The following is a 10,932-nucleotide window of genomic DNA, read 5'->3' on the forward strand; positions in this document are numbered from 1 at the left end:
TACAACTAGATATTATATTTTGATTTACTATAGTGGTTTTACAAAGACTCTTCCAGATTTATACATTCCTGATATGCAAAAGATAAAAGGAAATTGCTGGACATATTTGAGTAGGCAGTGATGGCATGGCCTATATAACTTTCAGGATGTATCCTCGGCTATCACTGATATGATAATGCCTAGCGCACGTACGCCTATAGCACCTAAGACTTTTGCAACTATAGCAACACAAACTGATATTCCAGCATCCTCATCTTATGATGCCCTGGATTTCAGCATGAAAACAGAAGAGTCACCATTTTTTCCTGATCTTCAGTTAGATGAATTGTTTTCTGTTGATGTTAAGTGGTCTAACATAGACTGGCTAGATTCTGTAATTCAGTACTAATTACAGATCATTGTATGCCATAGTGAATGTTCCTTGTTAAACCTTGCTATGTCATTCTTTTCTGATTTATGGTTCATGTATTTAGTATTAATAAGGTAACATGTATTATTTGCTCTGCATAGAAGTATAGAAAAATTCTGCAGTGTTTCAGGAGAGGGTGTTACAGGCTTTGACATATGGGATCATATGGAATAATATTATATTTGGTTTATACTTAGTTAATTGTGTACTTTTGCAGAATTTATTCCATTTAAATCTTTGGAGCTTTCTTCCTAGTTTAAGCAGTTCACAGCAATGACTGTCTCACAGAGCTGTACTGACAGTTAAGATAAGACTCAGATGAATACACACGCCTGGATTTATAGAATAATAGAGTTGGAAGGGACCACCAGGGTCATCTAGTCCAACCCCCTGCACAATGCAGGAAATTAACAACTACCTCCCCCCACATCCCCAGTGACCCCAACCCTCCCACAATCAAAGCACTCCCGACAGATGGCCATCTAGCCTCTGCTTAAAGACCTCCAAAGACGGGGACTCCACTACCCTCCAAGGCAGCACATTCCACCGTCGTTATCTAGAATTGGCAATTAGATCTTACATCAACAAGAAAGGAATATCTGCTTCAAATGAATCTACTATGTATAGGCAGCTAAAGTGCTAGGTCAAACTGTTAGCAGAATTAAAATGTTTTGGATATATTAAATTACTAATAGAATTAACTGCTGTAATGATATTATAACAAGATGATGGAGAAGAGCAAAGCATAACAAAAAATACAAACTTGGTAATTGGAAAGTTTTACAGCAGTAAGGTGATATGCAACCTAGTCCTTTCCTAGTTCTTTCATAGTAGCTCTGCGTTTTTCATAGTAATTCTTCATCTCCAAATGACCATCAGAAACACACCAGTCCCTATGCCAAACAAAAAGTCAATGCTTGTGAGATCTCTCCAGGATTAGAGGACCATGCCCATTATCTTAGGTGCTGTGGAACACAGGCAGGATGGTACTGCCGCAGTCATCTTGTTTGGGGGCTTCCTTGAGGCACCTGGTTGGCCGCTGTGTGAACAGACTGCTGGACTTGATGGGCCTGGGTCTGATCCAGCAGGAGTTTTCTTATGTTCTTATGCTACGGGAAGAAACGTTATAATCATGCTTATAGAAGTCTTATGCACTTTTCATAAAGGTGGATGATCCCAAGCCTTTCCAATTATTTGATATTGATATTACAATTTACCATTTATGATTATTTGATATTGATATTAAACTGTAATGATATTAAACTGTCAGTACTAGTATTTGATTGTATTAAGGACAGTAGCAGTTTGAACTGATGTAGCAGTGTTGAACGGCAGCTGTAAGTGCTGTTCTCAGATTATTTAATTAATACAGTAGGCATATTAATAGAGGTAGAGAGAGACACCGGAAAATTAGATCTCTCCAATCTTTGCGTAGACTGGAGGGTCTCGAAGATATGGAATTTGGTATGTATGTCTAATTACCTATATGCTATTCTAGATATTGGAATCAGATTATTTTAACTAAATCAGATCTCTAACTGTCTACAGCCCATTTCCATCATGGAGGCAGGATTTCACTAGGGCTTTTATATAGCTCCTTTTCCCAACCTTTTCCCAACCAAGCTCGAGCTCCATCAGATAAAGTACAGCTCTCATTGTGTATGAATATAATTAATCTGTATACATCTTAATAATTAAACAACTTAACAATTAAACAACTAAACCGACGAGTCCAGTGGCACCCTTAAAATTGATACTGGCAGTGTCTTAGCCAGGTGGGAAGGTGGAGATTGACTAATGCAGAAGACAGGCAGGTGGCGCAGTGGGCACAGGGAAGCCGGTCATGGTGGAACCATCACTGCCCTTCAACTTTTCCTAGCATGATTGTCTTTTCCAGTGACTCTTGTCTTCTCATAATGTGACCAAAGTACAACAGCCTCAGTTTAGTCATTCTAGTTTCTAGGGTCAGTTCAGGCTTGATTTCATCTATAATCCACTGATTTGTTTTGTTTTTTGGCACTCCAGGGTATCTGTAACACTCTCCTCCAACACCACATTTCAATCTACTTTCTTCTTATCAGCTTTCTTCATTGTCTAGCTTTCACACCCATACATAGGCATTAATTAACTTAATTTTGGTGGCCAGTGACACGTCCTTACAATTCAGAATCTTTTCTAGCTCTTTCATGGCTGCCCTTCCCAGTCTCAATCTAAGAACATAAGAAAAGGCCCTGCTGGATCAGACCCAGGCCCATCAAGGCCAGCAGTCTGTTCACACAGCGGTCAACCAGGTGCCTCTATAGGAAGACCCCAAACAAGATGACGGCAGAAGCATTTATCCTGTCTGCGTTCCACAGTACCTCATATAATAGGCCTGCTCCTTTGATACTAGAGAGAGTAGGTATGCATCATGACCAGTATGCATGTTAACTAGAAGCCATGGATACCCCTTTCCTCCATGAACATGTCCACTCCCTTCTTCAAGCCTTAAATCTCCTCCTGATTTCTTGGCTGCAGCCTCTCCTTTTGGTTGATGGTGGAGCCAAGGAATAGGAAGTATTGGACAATTTCAGTTGCCTCGTTGCCAACCTTAAAGTTGAGTCGTTTTCCTGCAGTCATTACTTTTGTCTTCTTGATGTTCAGCTGCAGTCATGCTCTGGCACTTTCTCCTTTTAACTTTCAGCAGTGGTCGTTTCAGGTCTTCGCTATATGTTCTGCCGGTAATGAAAAACTGAAATTTAAAAATTAAAAACTGGAGGTTTTTAAGAAGAGGTTAGATGGCCATCTGTCAGCAATGCTGATTCTGTGATCTTAGGCAGATGGTGAGAGGGAGGGCATCTTGGCCATCTTCTGGTCACTAGGGGTGTGGAGAGGGGAGGTAGTTGTGAGTTTCCTGCATTGTGCAGTGGGTTGGACTAGATGACCCTGGTGGTCCCTTCCAACTCTATGATTCTATGAAATGATCCAGATCTTCTTCAAAAGGGCTCCTTGCTTGGGAACTACTTATCTTTGGGCTAACAGAAGAGGGAGTTTCCCGGACACCCACGTAGTTGGGATTCCTTTGCATTCAGCGACTCCATCCGAACTGCCCCCCCCCCCGCCACTCCCTTCCTCTCTATTTGAACCTCAGGACCCCTCCTGAGAATCTTCGGGTCAAGAATGAGCATCATCAGCTAGGAGGGAGAAGGGAGGAGGGTTCGAATCCGGCCTTCCCCCTTTCGCCGTCCTTTGCAACTAAACCGGAGCGAGGCTCCCTGCCTGGGGGAACCGGCGAAGCCTCTGGAAGGGGCGAAGCGAGACCAGGGAGGTCCTGCTTTGCAAAGTGGAGGGGACAGTTTCCAGCATGGAGCAGCCCAGTAGAGGAGCTGCATTTGGGGGGTCTCGCAAGGAGCCCTGCAGGGTTCACCCCACCCCCGGAGACCCCAAAGTGCAGCAAGGATACCCCCTTCCTCCCTCCCTTAACAGGCATAAACCGGAGGGCTCCGTTTTGCAAAGCCCCCTTTCCCCTGGTTGCTCCCTCTTCCCAGCAGGCAAAGGACGGTTTGGGGAGGGGGTGAGTACCTCAGAGGGTTGCAATATCGCAGAGCCCCACCCTCCAAAGCAGCCACTTTCCCCAGGGGGAACTGGTCTCTCTAGCCTGGAGAGCAGTTGCAATTCTGGGGGGATCTCCGGCCTCCACCTGGAGGTTGGCAACCTTCGTTCCCCTGGAGGAAATGGCTGCTTTGGAGGGTGGAGTCTCTGCCATTGTACCCCTCTGAGTCCCCCCCATAACCACTCTCTCCATGCTCTGTCAAGAATACAAGGCTGTCAGATTAGTTTGACAGCTGCAGGTTAGATCAGATGGATTTGGTAATGATGCAATCAGCCTGGAAAGTCCCTGGAGAGCTAGAGAGAGCTGGCCTAATCCAGTTATGGCCAGGTGGCTGATGCAATACAGGAGCAATGTCAGGATGACTAAGCATCTACTGTGATTGGTGGCTGCGACCACCAGGTGTATATAATGAAGTGGAGCTGAAGCTCTGTGTGGGATGCTATGAGCGGAGAGTGTGTAAGAAGTATCTGTATTATATCTTTGCACTGTGAAATAAACTACACTTTTCTAAGTAGCAGAGGACTTTCTGATGGTGTTATCCTGGACAGACTGCCAATCCGCTGGCTTCCGCATCAGGGCTCTGGGCCCAGCTCCACGCTAAAGGAGTGGTTTCTGCTACACTGCGCAGGTTACGTGTGGTGGTAGCTAAGCAGAGTCCAGGATTTTCAGAAGCTACTGAGGAAAAGGAAGGCAGTGTGAGTTATGGCTCAATCAATTATCCCTGTGGATAAGCTCACCTCTGGGAATTACCATGTTTGGTCTGTGAGGCTGGAGCAGTATCTGAAGAGGGAGGATTTGTGGGACGCTGTGGAGAGGCAGCCTACCACAGCAGTCGAGATTGCCAAGGACATTAAAGCCCTTGCAAATATCACCTTGTCAGTGGGAGATGACCAGCTTATATACGTTGCGGGCAAGAAGCATGCCAAGACAGTGTGGGATTCTTTAAGAACTATTTATCTGCGAGACTCGGCAGGTACTGTGCTGGCACTAATGAGACAGCTTTATAGATGCAATAAATCACCGTACACGCTGGCTGCAGCCCACTTGAAAACTCTGGCAGAGTTGTTTAGACACTGGAGTTAAGAGGGAAGAATGTTGCTGCAGAAGACCGGGTGTACTTGCTATTAAGTTCTCTGGATGCGAGCTTTGATGTTTTAGTAACTGTGAACACTTGTCCCCGTAGTAGTCCCATAAACAACATCCACAGACGAGTAGTCCAAAAGAGAGTTGATTTATTGGAGAAAACCTACAGGTATACAGAGCTAACAGGTAAGTAGGCACGACTGGGGACTAGAAGCACAGCACAGGGCCTATATGGGAAAGCATTGGTCACATCGAGATAACATTGGCAGTCATGGCAACCCTAGTTAGGGTTCCCATGGAAGATAGCGCTGGAGCAGGAATTCAGCAGTTAGCCTTGAGATGCACCTGGTAAAACCAAAACAGGAGAACCAAAACATACGCAGTCTGGTAGGCTGCAGAGAGCAGCAGAAAGCAGGCCTGACATTCTGCCCCCCTTAAGGCCCCCCCCCACCGTTCACACCCCAGGTGCTGGTTTGTGAGGGTAGGCAGTATTGAATTGGCGGATCAAACGGGGTGCAGAAATATCACGTGCGCGCACCCACTCATCATGAGCAGAAGTGTTTCCAACGAACCAGATATTGGAGGGAACCATGATAGATACGTGAGTCCAAGGTTTTCGCAATTTCAAAATGCTCCTCCCCCCCCTACCATCACCGGTATCTCAGGGAATGGCTCAGGATGCCACTTGGGGGAAGGTACATGTGGTTTTAGAAAGCTGACATGAAACACAGGATGGATCCTTCTGAGCGATTTTGGGAGTGAAAGTTCCACAGTCACTGGGTTAATAATACGAGTAATGGGAAAGGGACCCACGTACTTGGCACTGAGTTTGTTACACGGGCGGTTGGACCGTAGATTTTTGGTGGACAAATAAACCATATCCCCCACTGCGTAGTCCTTCCCTGGTGAGCGATGTTTGTCTGCCTGAGCCTTGTATTTATGTTTGGCTTGCTCTAGGTTCTGTTGCAGCCAAGGCCAGGTGGTCTGAATTGTGTGTGCCCAATCTGCAACACCTTCACCCCCCTCCATCCTGGAGACATCATTTTGGCTGATGGGACCAAAGTCCTGACCATATACGGCCCAAAAGGGGGTAAATCCAGTGGATTGGTGCACTGCATTATTGTACGCATATTCAGCAAAGGGTAACAACTCAACCCTATTATCTTGATCATTGACATAACAGCGCAAGTAGCATTCTAGTACAGCATTCACGCGTTCCGTCTGGCCGTCGGTTTGGGGATGGAAAGCACTTGAGAGACCTTGTTCCACCCCCACCAGTTTCAAGAAAGCTTTCCAGAATTTAGCCACATAGCTACTTCCGCAGTCGCTGACCATCTTGCGCGGAAAGGAATGCAGTCGGAAGACATGTGACACAAAGAGGTGGGCCAGTTTGGGGGCCGATGGGATGCCTGCGCAAAAGACGAGATGCACCTGTTTAGAGAAAAGGTCAGTAATTACCCAAAGTACAGTTTTTCCCTCGATGAGCGGGAGATCAGTCATAAAATCTGTTGCAATTACTTCCCAAGGTCTAGTAGGGGTCTCTAACGGTTGTAACAATCCGTGAGGTTTCCCATGGGACCTTTTGACGGTTGTGCAAATGGGGTAGATGCGGATGAACGAATCCACGTCAATTCACATGCCTGCCCACCAAAACTGACTCCACAGTAAATGCAACGTTTTGAGAAATCCAAAGTGTCCCGCAGTCTTGGCCCCGTGGACTAGTTGCAAAACCGCCTTTCTCAGGCACATACAGCTTAGAGTCTTTGTACCAATACCCCCCCCCCCGCGTTCAGTCAGAGAAGTGGGGAGGGCTTGCTCAGAGAGCTCGGATAGGCATTCGGAATGAAGAGAGTTCATGAAGGAGTCAGTTAAATCCACACACACACACCCCGTATCGTGGGCATTGCGCTGGTGGACCTTTTTGCGGGAGGGGAAGCTGGTGTCTCTGAGGGGGGTCGGATGCAGGAAGAGCTGGCGAAGGAGATGAGGGGGATGGAGCAGTTGGGCCGGTAGAAGTGGTTCGGCTTGGAGATTCCCCCCCATGTGAAGGCTGTGGTGGGAGTCAGGTTTGCGAATGGGTCTGAACTGCCAGAGTGGGTAGCAAACCCCTCTGAGCAGGCGTGAATAGGGACTCCGTGGGGTGGTCAATTTTGGTAGGGTACTGGGGAAGTCTGGAAAGAACATCCGCCAGGACATTCTGCTTACCTGGCACATGCTTCAATACGAAGCGGAATTGGGCGAAGAAGTTCGCCCAGAGCAATTGTTTTGCGGAAAGTTTACGGGCTCCCGTGAGCGCCTCCAGGTTTTTGTGGTCGCTCCACACCTCAAAAGGAACTTTAGAACTCTCCAAAAATTGTCTCCATACCGTGAAGGCATGGTAGACAGCAGCTGGGTGGTTGTGATCCAGCTGTCACAGCTCCAGCAGTAAAATTTATTTTGGGTTTATTTGAATTTAAGAGACACAGGGATAATTTACACCTGGCCTCCAATGACAGAGAAAATGGCTGCTTTGGAGGGTGGACTCTGTGCTATTATATCCAGCAGAGGCCTCTCCCCTCCCCACACCCTGCATAGCATGGTGTAGTGGTTAAGAGCAACGGATTCTAATCTGGAAAACTGGGTTTGATTCCCCACTCCTCCACATGAAGCCAGCTGGGTGACCTTGGGCTAGTCACAGTTCTCTCTGAACTCTTTCAGCTCCACCTACCTCACAAGGTGTCTGTCGTGGAGAGGGAAAGGGAAGGCAATTGTAATCCGCTTTGTTACTCCTTAAAGGTAGAGAAAAGCAGGGTATAAAAACCAACTCTCCTCCTTCTCCTCCTCCTGATGAGGTTCCACCCCAAAATTCCCAGGATGGATCTAATTACTACGAGCAAGCATGGGTTTCTCAATAACAAGTCATGTCAGACTAATCTTATCTCCTTTTTTGAGAAAGTAACTACCTTGCTGGATCAGGGAAATGCTGTAGACATAGTTTATCTAGATTTCAGTAAGGCTTTTGATAAGGTTCCACATAGTATTCTAGTTGACAAATTGGGAAAATGTGGTTTAGATCCTATTATTGTTAGGTGGATCTGCAACTGGTTGACAGATCGCACCCATAGAGTGCTTGTTAATGGTTCCTCATCCACTTGGAGAGGAGTGACTAGTGGAGTTCCTCAGGGATCTTCCTGGGCCTTGTGTTGTTCAACATCTTTATAAATGATTAGGATGAAGGAATAGGGGGGATGCTTATTACATTTGCAGATGATATTAAATTGGGAAGGGTAGCAAATACGGTAGAAGATAGAGCCAAGATGCAGGATGATCTTGATAAGCTGGAGAATTGGGCTAAAACCAATAAAACGTATTTCAACAGAGATAAATGTAAAGTTCTGCATTTAGGTAAGAAAAATCAAATGCATAATTATAGGATGGGGAGACTTGTCTGAGCAGTAGTGTGTGTGAAAAGGATCTTGGAGTCTTAGCAGACCAAACATTGAACATGAGTCAGCAGTGTGATGCGATAGCTAAAAAGGCAAATGCGATCTTGGGCTGCATCAACAGAAGTATAGTGTCCAGATCACGCGAAGTGATGGTATCGCTTTACTCTGCTCTGGCTAGACCTCACCTAGAGTTTGTGTTCAGTTCTTGGCACCACAATTTAAGAAGGATGTAGACAAGCTGGAACGTGTCCAGAGGAGAGCAACAAAGATGGTGAGGGGTCTGGAGACCAAGTCCTATGAGGAAAGGTTGAAGGAGCTGGGTATGTTTAGCCTGAAGAGGCATGATAACCATTTTCAAGTACTTAAAGGGCTGTCATATAGAAGAGGGCACCGAGTTGTTTTCTGTTGCCCCAGAAGGTTGGACCAGAACCAATGGGTTGAAATTAAATCAAAAATGTTTCGGTCTAGACATTAGGAAGAAATTTCTAACAGTTAGAGCTGTTCCTCAGTGGAACAGGCTTCCTCAGGAGGTGGTAAGTGCTCCTTCCCTGGAGGTTTTTAAGCAGAGACTGGATGGCCATCTGTCAGCAATGCTGATTCTATGACCTTAGGCAGTACATGAGAGGGAGAGCATCTTGTCCATCTTCTGGGCATGGAGTAGGGGTCCCTGGGTGTGTGTGTGGGGGGGAGGTAGTTGTGAATTTCCTGCATTGTGCAGGGGGTTGGACTAGATGTCCCTGGTGCTCCCTTCCAACTCTGATTCTATGATTCTAGGTATTTGCCAACTTAGAGCTGGCAACCCTAGCTCAGGCTTGGCCCCAAGGTGCCCTCCCTCAAAGGCCAAAATATGCCTGGAAAGGGTTCTCCCCACCCCCTGCTTTTACTGACAGAACCAAGCCTCAGAACCTGAGCTTCCCTAGCAATGGCCCCTGCGGGAATCCATTGCTTAAAGCTGCAGGTGCTCCTTTTATCATCACCTTCATTAGGTTTTATATCCCACCCTTATCCCTGACCAAAGCCGGGCTCAGGGCAGCTACCAACAGAATTGTACAACATCATAAACAATAAAATACAATTCAACAGTACACATTTAAAATTCTACAAGCAACAACAATTAAAATCCACAAGATCAGAGGAAAAATCAAGGTGGCAGTATCGTTAAGGTGTAAATACCGAAGCATAGTGCTACCAGGTCACCAGGCCCCCTCCATACAAAGTTAACGGTCAGTGGCCAAAAAGGGGGGGTCGGTAGGTTGAGAGGCCTGCTCTGATGGAAACCATGGCTGTCCTCAACTCTTGGCTCCGTTTTACAGGCCCTGAGGAACTCTTCAAGGTCTTGCAGGGTCCTGATCCCATTAGGGAATTCTTAAATTAGCAGGGAGAATCTTATTTCCTCCACTGGGACTCAAATGCAAACTGAAAACTATGTTTTTATCCTTCCAGGTGGTGCCATAGAACCAACAATGGATTCTTTGCCGTCTCTTTCTGGCAGAGAGAAAGCAGCTTCCGGGCGGCCTGATCGGGTAAGTTTGGAAATATGGATCCTGCCCCTGGGGGCTTCCCCCACCTAGGCTTGGGAGATGCTCTGTCCATTTCCCCTGGCTGCTGTCTGCCCTGCTCACTTGTTAGAAAATGGAAACGTCTGATGGAGGTTTGAGTCTTGAATGCCAGCATCTTATTATATTCCTTTGGGATTGCACTTAGAAGGGGAAGAATTCTTACATTATCTTTGAAGATAGAGGGTTTTCTCTCTCTCTCTTTTCAGGGTCTGATGACCTTCAAGGAGGTGTGTGTTCATTTCTCTGAGGAGGAGTGGGCTCTGCTGGATCCGGACCAAAGAAAGCTTCACAAGGAGGTCACAGAGGACAATTGTCAGAATGTGGCCTCTCTGGCCTTCTAAGAAGGACCCCAGCTCTGACCTGGATGGCCCAGGCTGGCCTGATCTCAGAAGCTAAGCAGGAGGGGAGAGAGAAAACACATTGGAGAACGACTCAATAAAGTCACGCACGAGAAGTTAAAGGTTCCTAGCAAGGCTCTGAGTGAAGGGACGTCAGTAGGAGCGGGGAGTTTTGAAATTACTTCAACCCGCTGCGCGTCTGGCGTTCTTCCATCAGGTCCTAGTGCTAGTCCTAGGTATTTGACGCTGGTCTTGACCAATTGCGCTTTCTTGCGGCTCGCCTTGAAGCCGGTGTCTCCGATAAGCCTCAGAACTTCTCTGGTGATGTCAGCAGTCTTTTCCGCTGACTCTGAATGTACTAGGATGTCATCCACGTAACTAAGAACGTGGGGACGGGAGTCAGGCTGTAGCCTGTCCCACATCTGACCCACATGCGCGTAGAAGAGACCTGCTGGATCAGACCAGTGGTCCATCCTGTCCAGCATCCTGTCTCACACAGTGGCCAACCAGTTCCTTAAGAGGTCCA

At 46.7% G+C, this 10,932-nt stretch overlaps 1 pseudogene; it reads left to right on the forward strand.

Annotated features, from left to right (window-relative positions):
- The window catches only part of LOC130493227 (zinc finger protein 501-like), a 39,464-nt pseudogene extending 29,055 nt beyond the window's left edge, over nt 1-10,409 (forward strand).
- Nucleotides 10,410-10,932: the final 523 nt, after the last annotated feature.

The sequence above is a fragment of the Euleptes europaea genome, chromosome 1 (assembly GCF_029931775.1).
Source record: "Euleptes europaea isolate rEulEur1 chromosome 1, rEulEur1.hap1, whole genome shotgun sequence".
Taxonomy (NCBI): Eukaryota; Metazoa; Chordata; class Lepidosauria; order Squamata; family Sphaerodactylidae; genus Euleptes; species Euleptes europaea.